General features: G+C 48.4%; 20 non-coding genes across 20 annotated transcripts; all 20 read right to left on the bottom strand.

The window, feature by feature from the left end:
* Positions 1-2504: 2504 nt before the first annotated feature.
* trnaa-agc (transfer RNA alanine (anticodon AGC)) lies at positions 2505-2577 on the bottom strand. The gene has a single exon. It is a non-coding gene; the product is annotated as a tRNA-Ala (tRNA).
* A 172-nt stretch (positions 2578-2749) lies between these two features.
* Positions 2750-2822, bottom strand: trnaa-ugc (transfer RNA alanine (anticodon UGC)). Its single transcript has one exon. It is a non-coding gene; the product is annotated as a tRNA-Ala (tRNA).
* A 275-nt stretch (positions 2823-3097) lies between these two features.
* trnaa-cgc (transfer RNA alanine (anticodon CGC)) lies at positions 3098-3170 on the bottom strand. Its single transcript has one exon. It is a non-coding gene; the product is annotated as a tRNA-Ala (tRNA).
* A 154-nt stretch (positions 3171-3324) lies between these two features.
* On the bottom strand, positions 3325-3397 carry trnaa-agc (transfer RNA alanine (anticodon AGC)). Its single transcript has one exon. It is a non-coding gene; the product is annotated as a tRNA-Ala (tRNA).
* A 275-nt stretch (positions 3398-3672) lies between these two features.
* Positions 3673-3745, bottom strand: trnaa-cgc (transfer RNA alanine (anticodon CGC)). The gene has a single exon. It is a non-coding gene; the product is annotated as a tRNA-Ala (tRNA).
* Positions 3746-3899: 154 nt separating this feature from the next.
* trnaa-agc (transfer RNA alanine (anticodon AGC)) lies at positions 3900-3972 on the bottom strand. Its single transcript has one exon. It is a non-coding gene; the product is annotated as a tRNA-Ala (tRNA).
* Positions 3973-4144: 172 nt separating this feature from the next.
* Positions 4145-4217, bottom strand: trnaa-ugc (transfer RNA alanine (anticodon UGC)). The gene has a single exon. It is a non-coding gene; the product is annotated as a tRNA-Ala (tRNA).
* A 275-nt stretch (positions 4218-4492) lies between these two features.
* trnaa-cgc (transfer RNA alanine (anticodon CGC)) lies at positions 4493-4565 on the bottom strand. The gene has a single exon. It is a non-coding gene; the product is annotated as a tRNA-Ala (tRNA).
* A 154-nt stretch (positions 4566-4719) lies between these two features.
* trnaa-ugc (transfer RNA alanine (anticodon UGC)) lies at positions 4720-4792 on the bottom strand. Its single transcript has one exon. It is a non-coding gene; the product is annotated as a tRNA-Ala (tRNA).
* A 154-nt stretch (positions 4793-4946) lies between these two features.
* trnaa-ugc (transfer RNA alanine (anticodon UGC)) lies at positions 4947-5019 on the bottom strand. The gene has a single exon. It is a non-coding gene; the product is annotated as a tRNA-Ala (tRNA).
* Positions 5020-5294: 275 nt separating this feature from the next.
* trnaa-cgc (transfer RNA alanine (anticodon CGC)) lies at positions 5295-5367 on the bottom strand. The gene has a single exon. It is a non-coding gene; the product is annotated as a tRNA-Ala (tRNA).
* Positions 5368-5521: 154 nt separating this feature from the next.
* Positions 5522-5594, bottom strand: trnaa-agc (transfer RNA alanine (anticodon AGC)). Its single transcript has one exon. It is a non-coding gene; the product is annotated as a tRNA-Ala (tRNA).
* Positions 5595-5869: 275 nt separating this feature from the next.
* Positions 5870-5942, bottom strand: trnaa-cgc (transfer RNA alanine (anticodon CGC)). The gene has a single exon. It is a non-coding gene; the product is annotated as a tRNA-Ala (tRNA).
* Positions 5943-6096: 154 nt separating this feature from the next.
* On the bottom strand, positions 6097-6169 carry trnaa-agc (transfer RNA alanine (anticodon AGC)). The gene has a single exon. It is a non-coding gene; the product is annotated as a tRNA-Ala (tRNA).
* A 172-nt stretch (positions 6170-6341) lies between these two features.
* On the bottom strand, positions 6342-6414 carry trnaa-ugc (transfer RNA alanine (anticodon UGC)). The gene has a single exon. It is a non-coding gene; the product is annotated as a tRNA-Ala (tRNA).
* A 502-nt stretch (positions 6415-6916) lies between these two features.
* On the bottom strand, positions 6917-6989 carry trnaa-ugc (transfer RNA alanine (anticodon UGC)). Its single transcript has one exon. It is a non-coding gene; the product is annotated as a tRNA-Ala (tRNA).
* A 154-nt stretch (positions 6990-7143) lies between these two features.
* On the bottom strand, positions 7144-7216 carry trnaa-ugc (transfer RNA alanine (anticodon UGC)). Its single transcript has one exon. It is a non-coding gene; the product is annotated as a tRNA-Ala (tRNA).
* Positions 7217-7491: 275 nt separating this feature from the next.
* trnaa-cgc (transfer RNA alanine (anticodon CGC)) lies at positions 7492-7564 on the bottom strand. Its single transcript has one exon. It is a non-coding gene; the product is annotated as a tRNA-Ala (tRNA).
* A 399-nt stretch (positions 7565-7963) lies between these two features.
* Positions 7964-8036, bottom strand: trnaa-ugc (transfer RNA alanine (anticodon UGC)). The gene has a single exon. It is a non-coding gene; the product is annotated as a tRNA-Ala (tRNA).
* Positions 8037-8311: 275 nt separating this feature from the next.
* On the bottom strand, positions 8312-8384 carry trnaa-cgc (transfer RNA alanine (anticodon CGC)). The gene has a single exon. It is a non-coding gene; the product is annotated as a tRNA-Ala (tRNA).
* Between the last annotated feature and the right edge of the window lie 3964 nt (positions 8385-12348).

Genomic DNA, 12348 nt, shown 5'->3' with positions numbered 1-12348 from the left:
GCCATGGCAGGGCTTGATGGTGTTCTAGGCCTCACAGAGGCCATAGGGGAACCAAAGCCTGGTGGGGTGGTCCTCACAGAGGCCTTAGGGGAACCAAAGCCTGGTGGGGTGGTCCTCACAGTGGCCGTAGGGGAACCAAAGCCTGGTGGGGTGGTCCTCACAGTGGCCGTAGGTGAGCTGGCAGTGGCCTGGGTGTCTCCTGTCATGGTGGGTGGACTGGACAGAGACTGGGAGAAGGAGCGGGGGAAGCATTTGTAAAAAGTAGAGCTCAATGAAATCAAATCAAGCTCTTAAGATTTAGGTTTGCTCATATTAACCTATAAATATATATTTACATATAATCATATTTACCTTTGCTTTCCTAACCACATTCACATTGGGCTTTGCAACAGCGCCCTGTGAGCCTCCAAATCGTGGTTTAGAAAACTGTGGTGACAATTAGAGACATTTATCAAAGGATTACATTGTAAACCTGAAATGCTCTTCCATTTTGCCATCATCATATGTAATCAGTGGTTGTCCATATTTGAAAGCTTGTATGACAATAATAATATTGAAATAGTCACCATGGACAAAGTCAGTGTGGGCCGTGCTGGGACATGGGCTGAGGCAGAGGCAGAGGCTGAGGTCGTTCTCAGTGGGGGAGGGGCAGCACAGGTAGAGGTCTCTGCCACAGTTTGTCCAGTGGTTGGCTGGATTAGGGACAGAGAGATCCATGTCAGACATCACATTACTGAGCACATCACAAAGTGATTCTTTTAGTGTTTTGGTGTCAAGAAGTCTCATTCACATTACCTTTGGGTTATGAAAGCCACAAGTACACTGCTGTGTCCCACCAAACAGCATTCTTTGGCCACGTAACTGCAACGGGCACTTCTCAATCTGTTCCAAATAAAACAAACAATTTTTTTTAAGAAAACAACCCAATAGAAATGGACCATTTTGACATATCATCTTCTATTGGTGACTAAACATGACATTGACACTGAAGTTGCTGTTCATTATCCTTATCAAGGTCCCATACTGTGACTGGTATTTCTGGCAATTCAGTAATCTTTTATAGGCCATCAGAATACATCCATTTTTTTTTCAGTGATCTTTTGGTCATTTTACATACCTTTTGAAAGAGGTCATACCACCTCTTCTGTCTTGGGGCTGGCCTGTTGCCTGCATCAGCAGGCCAAACCCCAGAGCTGGCAAACCTCCTCAAACGGGACATCCATTCCCCATCCCACATACTTTTGTGGCTTTTTGAACTCGACATCTAAAAGGTAAAAGGAGCGATTTTTCACACTAGTACAATAACATTTATTTATTGTTATAGGTAGCTTTTTAACATATCAAATATTTAGCTACTATTTCCAGAGGAATATTTTTTTTAAACCTTTTCTGGGTCACTTTATTACCACAAGTGAAAAAGTTCTCTTTATTTCGTTTTGTCCCCAGTGACATCTATAATATATAACAGGTTAAATATTGCGTTTGCTAGTCCGAATAACATCTGTCGCTACAGTAACCTATTAGTAATCCCTTAAAAAAAGTAAATGACAGCCAATACTACAGTACCTGAGGAAATCTACTTTAGCTACTGTACATGACAAACTCTGAAATGACAAACTCTAATATTCGTGATATGACTTGTCATTGACCCGATGAACGATAACATGTATTGAAATGTCAAACGGATGATTTTTTTGATTAGCTATGTATGTATTTACCTTTGCGGTGCGGTACTTCTAACAACTGGAAATAGCGTATCCTGCAATGAATGAACTGACGTGACTTACTGTCACTCATCTCACATCTTCGGCGGGGGTCTCTGGGGTCGTGGACGCCGTTGCTATCGGTGTGACGTAATTGGAGATGTACGTGTTCCGATTGGCTCAATCGGCCTAACGCAATTGGACGGGGTGAGAATCCGATTGGCCCTCGAACCTAGAACCGAGGTAGCTGATTGGTCGCGATAGCCAGTCGAATGTGCCCCGGGTGCCGCTAATCCCCCATGTAGAGTTCCTCGTTGGGGAACTTGTGAGCGTCAGCATGAGTACAGTCTGGTTCGACTGCTTACTTGACATCAATTTGAATCTCACAGGGATTGCGAGTATCGATTCCCCTGCATATGACAGGCAAAGGAAGCGCTGCAGCGTTTGAGCTAACTCGCACTTCCCTTGCTCCTACCTGGGAGAGTTGAATCGTCCCACACTTTGGAGCTGCTTTTCTGAAACACGTGCAAAGGTTGTTGTGGAACGGAGCTCCATTTTTCAATGAAAAAGCTGTTGGAGAATGCCGGCATCGATCCCGCTGCCTCTCGCATGCGAAGCAAGCGCTCTACCACTTGAGCTAATTCCCCCATACTAAGCTCCTCGTTGGGGAACTTGTTAGCATCAGCATGAGGACCCAAATTGTATTAGGCCAATCGTGTCGTCATCCTTCATGCCAATGCGATTCTTGTAGATGTTGCTTTGGAAAGGAACTAAATCTTGCCAGTTAAACAGCATCACCTGTGGAGGATGCGGGCATCGATCCCGCTACCTCTCGCATGCTAAGCGAGCGCTCTACCATTTGAGCTAATCCCCCACCTTACATGTGTGTATTTTCCTTGGAAGAGTTAAAAACTGCTCAGTCTTGAGTCACAATCGACAATCTGGCTCGACTGCTTACTTGACATCAATTTGAATCTCACAGGGATTGCGAGTATCGATTCCCCTGCGTAAGAAACTAAATCTTGCCAGTTAAACAGCATCACCTATGGAGGATGCGGGCATCGATCCCGCTACCTCTCGCATGCAAAGCGAGCGCTCTACCATTTGAGCTAATCCCCCATGTAGAGTTCCTCGTTGGGGAACTTGTGAGCGTCAGCATGAGTACAGTCTGGTTCGACTGCTTACTTGACATCAATTTGAATCTCACAGGGATTGCGAGTATCGATTCCCCTGCATATGACAGGCAAAGGAAGCGCTGCAGCGTTTGAGCTAACTCGCACTTCCCTTGCTCCTACCTGGGAGAGTTGAATCGTCCCACACTTTGGAGCTGCTTTTCCGAAACACGTGCAAAGGTTGTTGTGGAACAGAGCTCCATTTTTCAATGAAAAAGCTGTTGGAGAATGCGGGCATCGATCCCGCTGCCTCTCGCATGCGAAGCAAGCGCTCTACCACTTGAGCTAATTCCCCCATATTAAGCTCATCGTTGGGGAACTTGTTAGCATCAGCATGAGGACCCAAATTGTATTAGGCCAATCGTGTCGTCATCCTTCATGCCAATGCGATTCTTGTAAATGTTGCTTTGGAAAGGAACTAAATCTTGCCAGTTAAACAGCATCACCTGTGGAGGATGCGGGCATCGATCCCGCTACCTCTCGCATGCTAAGCGAGCGCTCTACCATTTGAGCTAATCCCCCATGTAGAGTTCCTCGTTGGGGAACTTGTGAGCGTCAGCATGAGTACAGTCTGGTTCGACTGCTTACTTGACATCAATTTGAATCTCACAGGGATTGCGAGTATCGATTCCCCTGCATATGACAGGCAAAGGAAGCGCTGCAGCGTTTGAGCTAACTCGCACTTCCCTTGCTCCTACCTGGGAGAGTTGAATCGTCCCACACTTTGGAGCTGCTTTTCCGAAACACGTGCAAAGGTTGTTGTGGAACGGAGCTCCATTTTTCAATGAAAAAGCTGTTGGAGAATGCGGGCATCGATCCCGCTGCCTCTCGCATGCGAAGCAAGCGCTCTACCACTTGAGCTAATTCCCCCATACTAAGCTCCTCGTTGGGGAACTTGTTAGCATCAGCATGAGGACCCAAATTGTATTAGGCCAATCGTGTCGTCATCCTTCATGCCAATGCGATTCTTGTAGATGTTGCTTTGGAAAGGAACTAAATCTTGCCAGTTAAACAGCATCACCTGTGGAGGATGCGGGCATCGATCCCGCTACCTCTCGCATGCTAAGCGAGCGCTCTACCATTTGAGCTAATCCCCCACCTTACATGTGTGTATTTTCCTTGGAAGAGTTAAAAACTGCTCAGTCTTGAGTCACAATCGACAATCTGGCTCGACTGCTTACTTGACATCAATTTGAATCTCACAGGGATTGCGAGTATCGATTCCCCTGCGTAAGAAACTAAATCTTGCCAGTTAAACAGCATCACCTATGGAGGATGCGGGCATCGATCCCGCTACCTCTCGCATGCAAAGCGAGCGCTCTACCATTTGAGCTAATCCCCCATGTAGAGTTCCTCGTTGGGGAACTTGTGAGCGTCAGCATGAGTACAGTCTGGTTCGACTGCTTACTTGACATCAATTTGAATCTCACAGGGATTGCGAGTATCGATTCCCCTGCATATGACAGGCAAAGGAAGCGCTGCAGCGTTTGAGCTAACTCGCACTTCCCTTGCTCCTACCTGGGAGAGTTGAATTGTCCCACACTTTGGAGCTGCTTTTCCGAAACACGTGCAAAGGTTGTTGTGGAACGGAGCTCCATTTTTCAATGAAAAAGCTGTTGGAGAATGCGGGCATCGATCCCGCTGCCTCTCGCATGCGAAGCAAGCGCTCTACCACTTGAGCTAATTCCCCCATATGAAGCTCCTCGTTGGGGAACTTGTTAGCATCAGCATGAGGACCCAAATTGTATTAGGCCAATCGTGTCGTCATCCTTCATGCCAATGCGATTCTTATAAATGTTGCTTTGGAAAGGAACTAAATCTTGCCAGTTAAACAGCATCACCTGTGGAGGATGCGGGCATCGATCCCGCTACCTCTCGCATGCAAAGCGAGCGCTCTACCATTTGAGCTAATCCCCCATGTAGAGTTCCTCGTTGGGGAACTTGTGAGCGTCAGCATGAGTACAGTCTGGTTCGACTGCTTACTTGACATCAATTTGAATCTCACAGGGATTGCGAGTATCGATTCCCCTGCGTAAGAAACTAAATCTTGCCAGTTAAACAGCATCACCTATGGAGGATGCGGGCATCGATCCCGCTACCTCTCGCATGCAAAGCGAGCGCTCTACCATTTGAGCTAATCCCCCATGTAGAGTTCCTCGTTGGGGAACTTGTGAGCGTCAGCATGAGTACAGTCTGGTTCGACTGCTTACTTGACATCAATTTGAATCTCACAGGGATTGCGAGTATCGATTCCCCTGCATATGACAGGCAAAGGAAGCGCTGCAGCGTTTGAGCTAACTCGCACTTCCCTTGCTCCTACCTGGGAGAGTTGAATCGTCCCACACTTTGGAGCTGCTTTTCCGAAACACGTGCAAAGGTTGTTGTGGAACGGAGCTCCATTTTTCAATGAAAAAGCTGTTGGAGAATGCGGGCATCGATCCCGCTGCCTCTCGCATGCGAAGCAAGCGCTCTACCACTTGAGCTAATTCCCCCATATGAAGCTCCTCGTTGGGGAACTTGTTAGCATCAGCATGAGGACCCAAATTGTATTAGGCCAATCGTGTCGTCATCCTTCATGCCAATGCGATTCTTGTAAATGTTGCTTTGGAAAGGAACTAAATCTTGCCAGTTAAACAGCATCACCTGTGGAGGATGCGGGCATCGATCCCGCTACCTCTCGCATGCTAAGCGAGCGCTCTACCATTTGAGCTAATCCCCCATGTAGAGTTCCTCGTTGGGGAACTTGTGAGCGTCAGCATGAGTACAGTCTGGTTCGACTGCTTACTTGACATCAATTTGAATCTCACAGGGATTGCGAGTATCGATTCCCCTGCATATGACAGGCAAAGGAAGCGCTGCAGCGTTTGAGCTAACTCGCACTTCCCTTGCTCCTACCTGGGAGAGTTGAATCGTCCCACACTTTGGAGCTGCTTTTCCGAAACACGTGCAAAGGTTGTTGTGGAACGGAGCTCCATTTTTCAATGAAAAAGCTGTTGGAGAATGCGGGCATCGATCCCGCTGCCTCTCGCATGCGAAGCAAGCGCTCTACCACTTGAGCTAATTCCCCCATACTAAGCTCCTCGTTGGGGAACTTGTTAGCATCAGCATGAGGACCCAAATTGTATTAGGCCAATCGTGTCGTCATCCTTCATGCCAATGCGATTCTTGTAGATGTTGCTTTGGAAAGGAACTAAATCTTGCCAGTTAAACAGCATCACCTGTGGAGGATGCGGGCATCGATCCCGCTACCTCTCGCATGCTAAGCGAGCGCTCTACCATTTGAGCTAATCCCCCACCTTACATGTGTGTATTTTCCTTGGAAGAGTTAAAAACTGCTCAGTCTTGAGTCACAATCGACAATCTGGCTCGACTGCTTACTTGACATCAATTTGAATCTCACAGGGATTGCGAGTATCGATTCCCCTGCGTAAGAAACTAAATCTTGCCAGTTAAACAGCATCACCTATGGAGGATGCGGGCATCGATCCCGCTACCTCTCGCATGCAAAGCGAGCGCTCTACCATTTGAGCTAATCCCCCATGTAGAGTTCCTCGTTGGGGAACTTGTGAGCGTCAGCATGAGTACAGTCTGGTTCGACTGCTTACTTGACATCAATTTGAATCTCACAGGGATTGCGAGTATCGATTCCCCTGCATATGACAGGCAAAGGAAGCGCTGCAGCGTTTGAGCTAACTCGCACTTCCCTTGCTCCTACCTGGGAGAGTTGAATTGTCCCACACTTTGGAGCTGCTTTTCCGAAACACGTGCAAAGGTTGTTGTGGAACGGAGCTCCATTTTTCAATGAAAAAGCTGTTGGACAATGCGGGCATCGATCCCGCTGCCTCTCGCATGCGAAGCAAGCGCTCTACCACTTGAGCTAATTCCCCCATATGAAGCTCCTCGTTGGGGAACTTGTTAGCATCAGCATGAGGACCCAAATTGTATTAGGCCAATCGTGTCGTCATCCTTCATGCCAATGCGATTCTTATAAATGTTGCTTTGGAAAGGAACTAAATCTTGCCAGTTAAACAGCATCACCTGTGGAGGATGCGGGCATCGATCCCGCTACCTCTCGCATGCAAAGCGAGCGCTCTACCATTTGAGCTAATCCCCCATGTAGAGTTCCTCGTTGGGGAACTTGTGAGCGTCAGCATGAGTACAGTCTGGTTCGACTGCTTACTTGACATCAATTTGAATCTCACAGGGATTGCGAGTATCGATTCCCCTGCGTAAGAAACTAAATCTTGCCAGTTAAACAGCATCACCTATGGAGGATGCGGGCATCGATCCCGCTACCTCTCGCATGCAAAGCGAGCGCTCTACCATTTGAGCTAATCCCCCATGTAGAGTTCCTCGTTGGGGAACTTGTGAGCGTCAGCATGAGTACAGTCTGGTTCGACTGCTTACTTGACATCAATTTGAATCTCACAGGGATTGCGAGTATCGATTCCCCTGCATATGACAGGCAAAGGAAGCGCTGCAGCGTTTGAGCTAACTCGCACTTCCCTTGCTCCTACCTGGGAGAGTTGAATCGTCCCACACTTTGGAGCTGCTTTTCCGAAACACGTGCAAAGGTTGTTGTGGAACGGAGCTCCATTTTTCAATGAAAAAGCTGTTGGAGAATGCGGGCATCGATCCCGCTGCCTCTCGCATGCGAAGCAAGCGCTCTACCACTTGAGCTAATTCCCCCATATTAAGCTCCTCGTTGGGGAACTTGTTAGCATCAGCATGAGGACCCAAATTGTATTAGGCCAATCGTGTCGTCATCCTTCATGCCAATGCGATTCTTGTAGATGTTGCTTTGGAAAGGAACTAAATCTTGCCAGTTAAACAGCATCACCTGTGGAGGATGCGGGCATCGATCCCGCTACCTCTCGCATGCAAAGCGAGCGTTCTACCATTTGAGCTAATCCCCCACCTTACGTGTGTGTATTTTCCTTGGAAGAGTTAAAAACTGCTCAGTCTTGAGTCACAATCGACAATCTGGCTCGACTGCTTACTTGACATCAATTTGAATCTCACAGGGATTGCGAGTATCGATTCCCCTGCGTAAGAAACTAAATCTTGCCAGTTAAACAGCATCACCTAAGGAGGATGCGGGCATCGATCCCGCTACCTCTCGCATGCAAAGCGAGCGCTCTACCATTTGAGCTAATCCCCCATGTAGAGTTCCTCGTTGGGGAACTTGTGAGCGTCAGCATGAGTACAGTCTGGTTCGACTGCTTACTTGACATCAATTTGAATCTCACAGGGATTGCGAGTATCGATTCCCCTGCATATGACAGGCAAAGTAAGCGCTGCAGCGTTTGAGCTAACTCGCACTTCCCTTGCTCCTACCTGGGAGAGTTGAATCGTCCCACACTTTGGAGCTGCTTTTCCGAAACACGTGCAAAGGTTGTTGTGCAACGGAGCTCCATTTTTCAATGAAAAAGCTGTTGGAGAATGCGGGCATCGATCCCGCTGCCTCTCGCATGCGAAGCAAGCGCTCTACCACTTGAGCTAATTCCCCCATATTAAGCTCCTCGTTGGGGAACTTGTTAGCATCAGCATGAGGACCCAAATTGTATTAGGCCAATCGTGTCGTCATCCTTCATGCCAATGCGATTCTTGTAGATGTTGCTTTGGAAAGGAACTAAATCTTGCCAGTTAAACAGCATCACCTGTGGAGGATGCGGGCATCGATCCCGCTACCTCTCGCATGCTAAGCGAGCGCTCTACCATTTGAGCTAAAGCTGGGGAACAATCGCCTGTTTGAGGGGGGAAGAAGGGGGAGAAGGGAGGGGGAAGAAAAAGGGAGAAAAGAGGGAGAAAAGAGGGAGAAAAAAGAGGAAAAAGAGAGAAAAGGGGAAACTCAAAAGTCCCCATTCATAGTTTAAACATTTTTAACCCGTTACATTTTAAGATAATTCGAAAAAACACCCGAAATGACGAATTTTACATCGTTTGGGGAAGATGTAGAATGGAACCAAAGGTCCGCGGTTCGCGTCCCACCTACGGCACCTTTGACTATTTCTAATAAACAACCACTTGAGTTTCCAAGTGTGTATGTTATCAAAACATTATGTTATCCTAATTTAGTGTAATTTGAAAAACATTTGTATCCACTAGAGTGCATTATTTATATTTTACGTAGTTAACTACACTATTCGCCTTTATTTTTATTCACTCCGCACAGGAGTACTGTTTTTAGTTTGTTTTAGTTAGATCTATCTCTCTATCCATCCATCTATCTATTGCTCAAACTGTGTGGCTTCTGAGCTTGTGTGCTCTTATCTGAAGCTCTGTCTTTTTGGTTTCGGCACTTACCATTTCAACACTGGCATGATCCATATATTAAATATTTTTAAACAATGTGCGCAAGCAAGCGTAAAGTTAATCACTTTTTGCTGCTCTTACTTCTTGTAGACTTGCCGTATTTGGTTAGAAAGAGTAGTGATTGGGAAATAACAACGGACTGACCAACAGATAGTTGATAAATAGAAACATTTATCCACAAGTGTAAAAATAGAAATATGAACAACAACTTCAATTAAAACTATATATATACAGGCAAATGATATGCTAAATTACAATATTTACACAATGAAAACTATATACACAGGGGAAATCTAAGCATTAACTATATCTAAACAATGAAAACTATATACAAAGGCCCAAAGAATCATTTTTTTTTTTGCTCCTCCAGCCACTGCTCTCTGGAAAGAGTCTCTGCAGAGGGGCAGTAAACAGTCCCCTTATACTGGCTGTGGCCAGTCTCTGCCGTTCTGTTCTGGCCACACCTCCAGCATTTGTTGGCCTCCACTCTCCTCTGGTAGGCATGGGGAGCTGGACCAGGAGCAGGACGAAGCTGGGGAAGGTGGGTGGTGCAGGAAGAGGGTGGGACAAAACGCAGGGCTTGGGGGACCATCAATGGAGAGGGGGCAGAGGGTGGCCTTATACCAGGGGCTCGGGAGACAAACAGCACAGTAGGGTGGGCAGCAGGGCGAGGGGCGATATGGGTAGGGCGAGGGGCAATGGGGGTAGGGCGGGGCATGATAGGGATGGGAGTGGGGCCTCCAAGGGCAGCTGAAGGACCAGGGAAGAGCTGCCTCTGGGCTGTCAGCCTGGGTCGGACCGCTGGAGGTGGTGCTGGGGCTGCACATGTTGCCCGCCTCTTGGTTTTTGCCTGCCCTGCTGTGCTCTGCGGCAGGTGGTAGGTGTGGGCTGCTCCCTGGGGTTGAGGTGGAACAACAGCAGGGCGGACGTTGGCAGGCAGGAGAGGCTCGTCAGCCACAGACAGAGGACCTGGCAAGTTTATGCCCTGCTGCAACACAGCCAGATCCTGCTTCTTCACCCTGCGGTTGTACCACTGGGAGAGGGTCGACTGGTTCACCTCCACCAGCTGCAGGGTGGTGCCCTGCATGATGGCCCCATTGCCCAGGATGAGCTGCCGGACCTTGCGGTAGTCCTGCAGGATCAGAGTCCACCTGGACATGCAGTTCTTCCCCTGCTTCCTGGGACTCTTGTGGATGTCGGAGAGCCGGACGAAGATGGCCTCCACAAGGCGGCAGCAGTCTGGCCACTGAGCAGGCGAACCAGTGGACCCCAGGACACACCTCTCCACACTCTCCACACCTGGCGTGAACTCCACCTTTTTTTTGTGGCGGAACCGCCCCTTGATGAGCCTATCCAGGTGCCGCGCAGCAAACACCACCCTCTGCTTGTCATAATCCAGCAGGTCTTGCCACAGCCCCACAATGTTGCTGACCTAAGAAGGAAAGAAAACATATATTATATATATTTATATATTATAAATACATAAACAAATATCTGTTGTACAATGCATGTCTTGCTGACCTGCTGGTTATGGAGGGTCATGTTGGTCTGATGCCTCAGCTCCACTAAGCACTCTGCCAGTCTATCCACTCGATCCATGCCTGGAATGCCATGCTCGTCCACAGCCTGAAACATTCAACAATTTGACATTTAGTGCTGAACACCTTATGGCAAAGGTTTGTTATATTGACTGCTGCTGCTGTGTGTTTTATTTGTTTGCTGTCAATTACTGTGTGTTGCTTCTAATAATCAATTGCGCTTGTATTCAGACACTTTCCTATCTACTGAACTTGTTAGTTTCTATGAATGACAGTTAGTTACTAGTAAAAAGTTAACATACCAGCTGTTCTTCAGGCACCTGAGAGGAGGCACCTGGGACACAGGGCTGGGTTATGGGGGGAGGCAGGGTGGTAGCTACAGGCATGGGGGTGACAGGCAGAGTGGTGGGGGTGACAGGTAGGATAGAGGTGGTTACAGTCAAGGTGATGGAAGGCAGGGTGGAGGAGGTGAGTGGCAGGGTGGGGACCACAGGCAGGGTGGTGGAAGGCAGGGTGGAGGAGGTGAGTGGCAGGGTGGGGACCACAGGCAGGGTGGTGGAAGGCAGGGTGGAGGAGGTGAGTGGCAGGGTGGGGACCACAGGCAGGGTGGTAGAAGGCAGGGCGGAAGAGGGGAAGTCTTCCGAAACACTACCGATAGTGAGGTCCTGTCCTTCATCCTCAAACCCTTCATCCGCCTGTTCCTCCTCTGTGGCGTGGTCCTCCAGCAGCTGGTCTGTCTCCTCAGAGTCGGGGTCCATGTCCTGCAAGGGCTGCCCTGTCTGCCTAAGCAGGTAGTTCACCCCAAGCACCTCTCCTGAACATGAACAACAATGCAATGCTAATTAGTATTAAAAAACAGATATGGAACTTACCATAATGCATAAATACTGAGCTCTTAACAACATAATTATTTGTATTCATATTTGCCGAGACTTACCGGTGTACTTTCTCGGTGGGATGAAGGAGGGGACATACTTCCTTCCAAAAACCTTCAGGCTGTTGCTGTTGACGGACTCCAGCACGTCCCCCGCGTACGTCAACAGCGCCATGCGCTTGGTGGTGATGGAGGCCGCTGCCCGGTTTTGGTTCCACCTGTTCAGGCCTTCCAGGAGGTACAGCTGGAAGTTGAGCAGGTTTGCACTCATTCCTAAAAAAAAAAAGAGAGAACGTGAACAATGATGAACAAGGCTATTTGAATAAAATGTCATTGGTAAGAATATTGATAAGATGATGAAATCTACACCAACCTGGAATAAACCTGTTCAGGTGGCAGTGGAAGGACTCCAAGGAGGTGGAGCCTCTTGCACACCTGTACGTGGTCAGCTGGATCCCCTCCCTGGTGGAGCTGCCTGTCTCCGTGTACAGGAGTACACCTGGCACATCCTGGATGCACTTCACGTGCCTCTTCTGGGTGCGCCAGATGTGCTCCATCTTTGCCTGGTCCAGCAGCGGAACTCCCAGCAGGTCTCTCCCCTTCTCCCCCATCAGCTCCTGCAGCAGCTGCTCAATGCGGAGGACCGTGGCGTCCACTCCACGTGTCCTCCGCCTGCAGAACTGGGACAGCTCAGCCTTGGTGATGGCCTTGTCCACCATGTCGTTGGTAATGAGGGGCACACCCTC

Source organism: Osmerus mordax, chromosome 22 (assembly GCF_038355195.1).
Source record: "Osmerus mordax isolate fOsmMor3 chromosome 22, fOsmMor3.pri, whole genome shotgun sequence".
Taxonomy (NCBI): domain Eukaryota; kingdom Metazoa; phylum Chordata; class Actinopteri; order Osmeriformes; family Osmeridae; genus Osmerus; species Osmerus mordax.
This window is presented reverse-complemented; position numbering and strand designations above follow the sequence as displayed.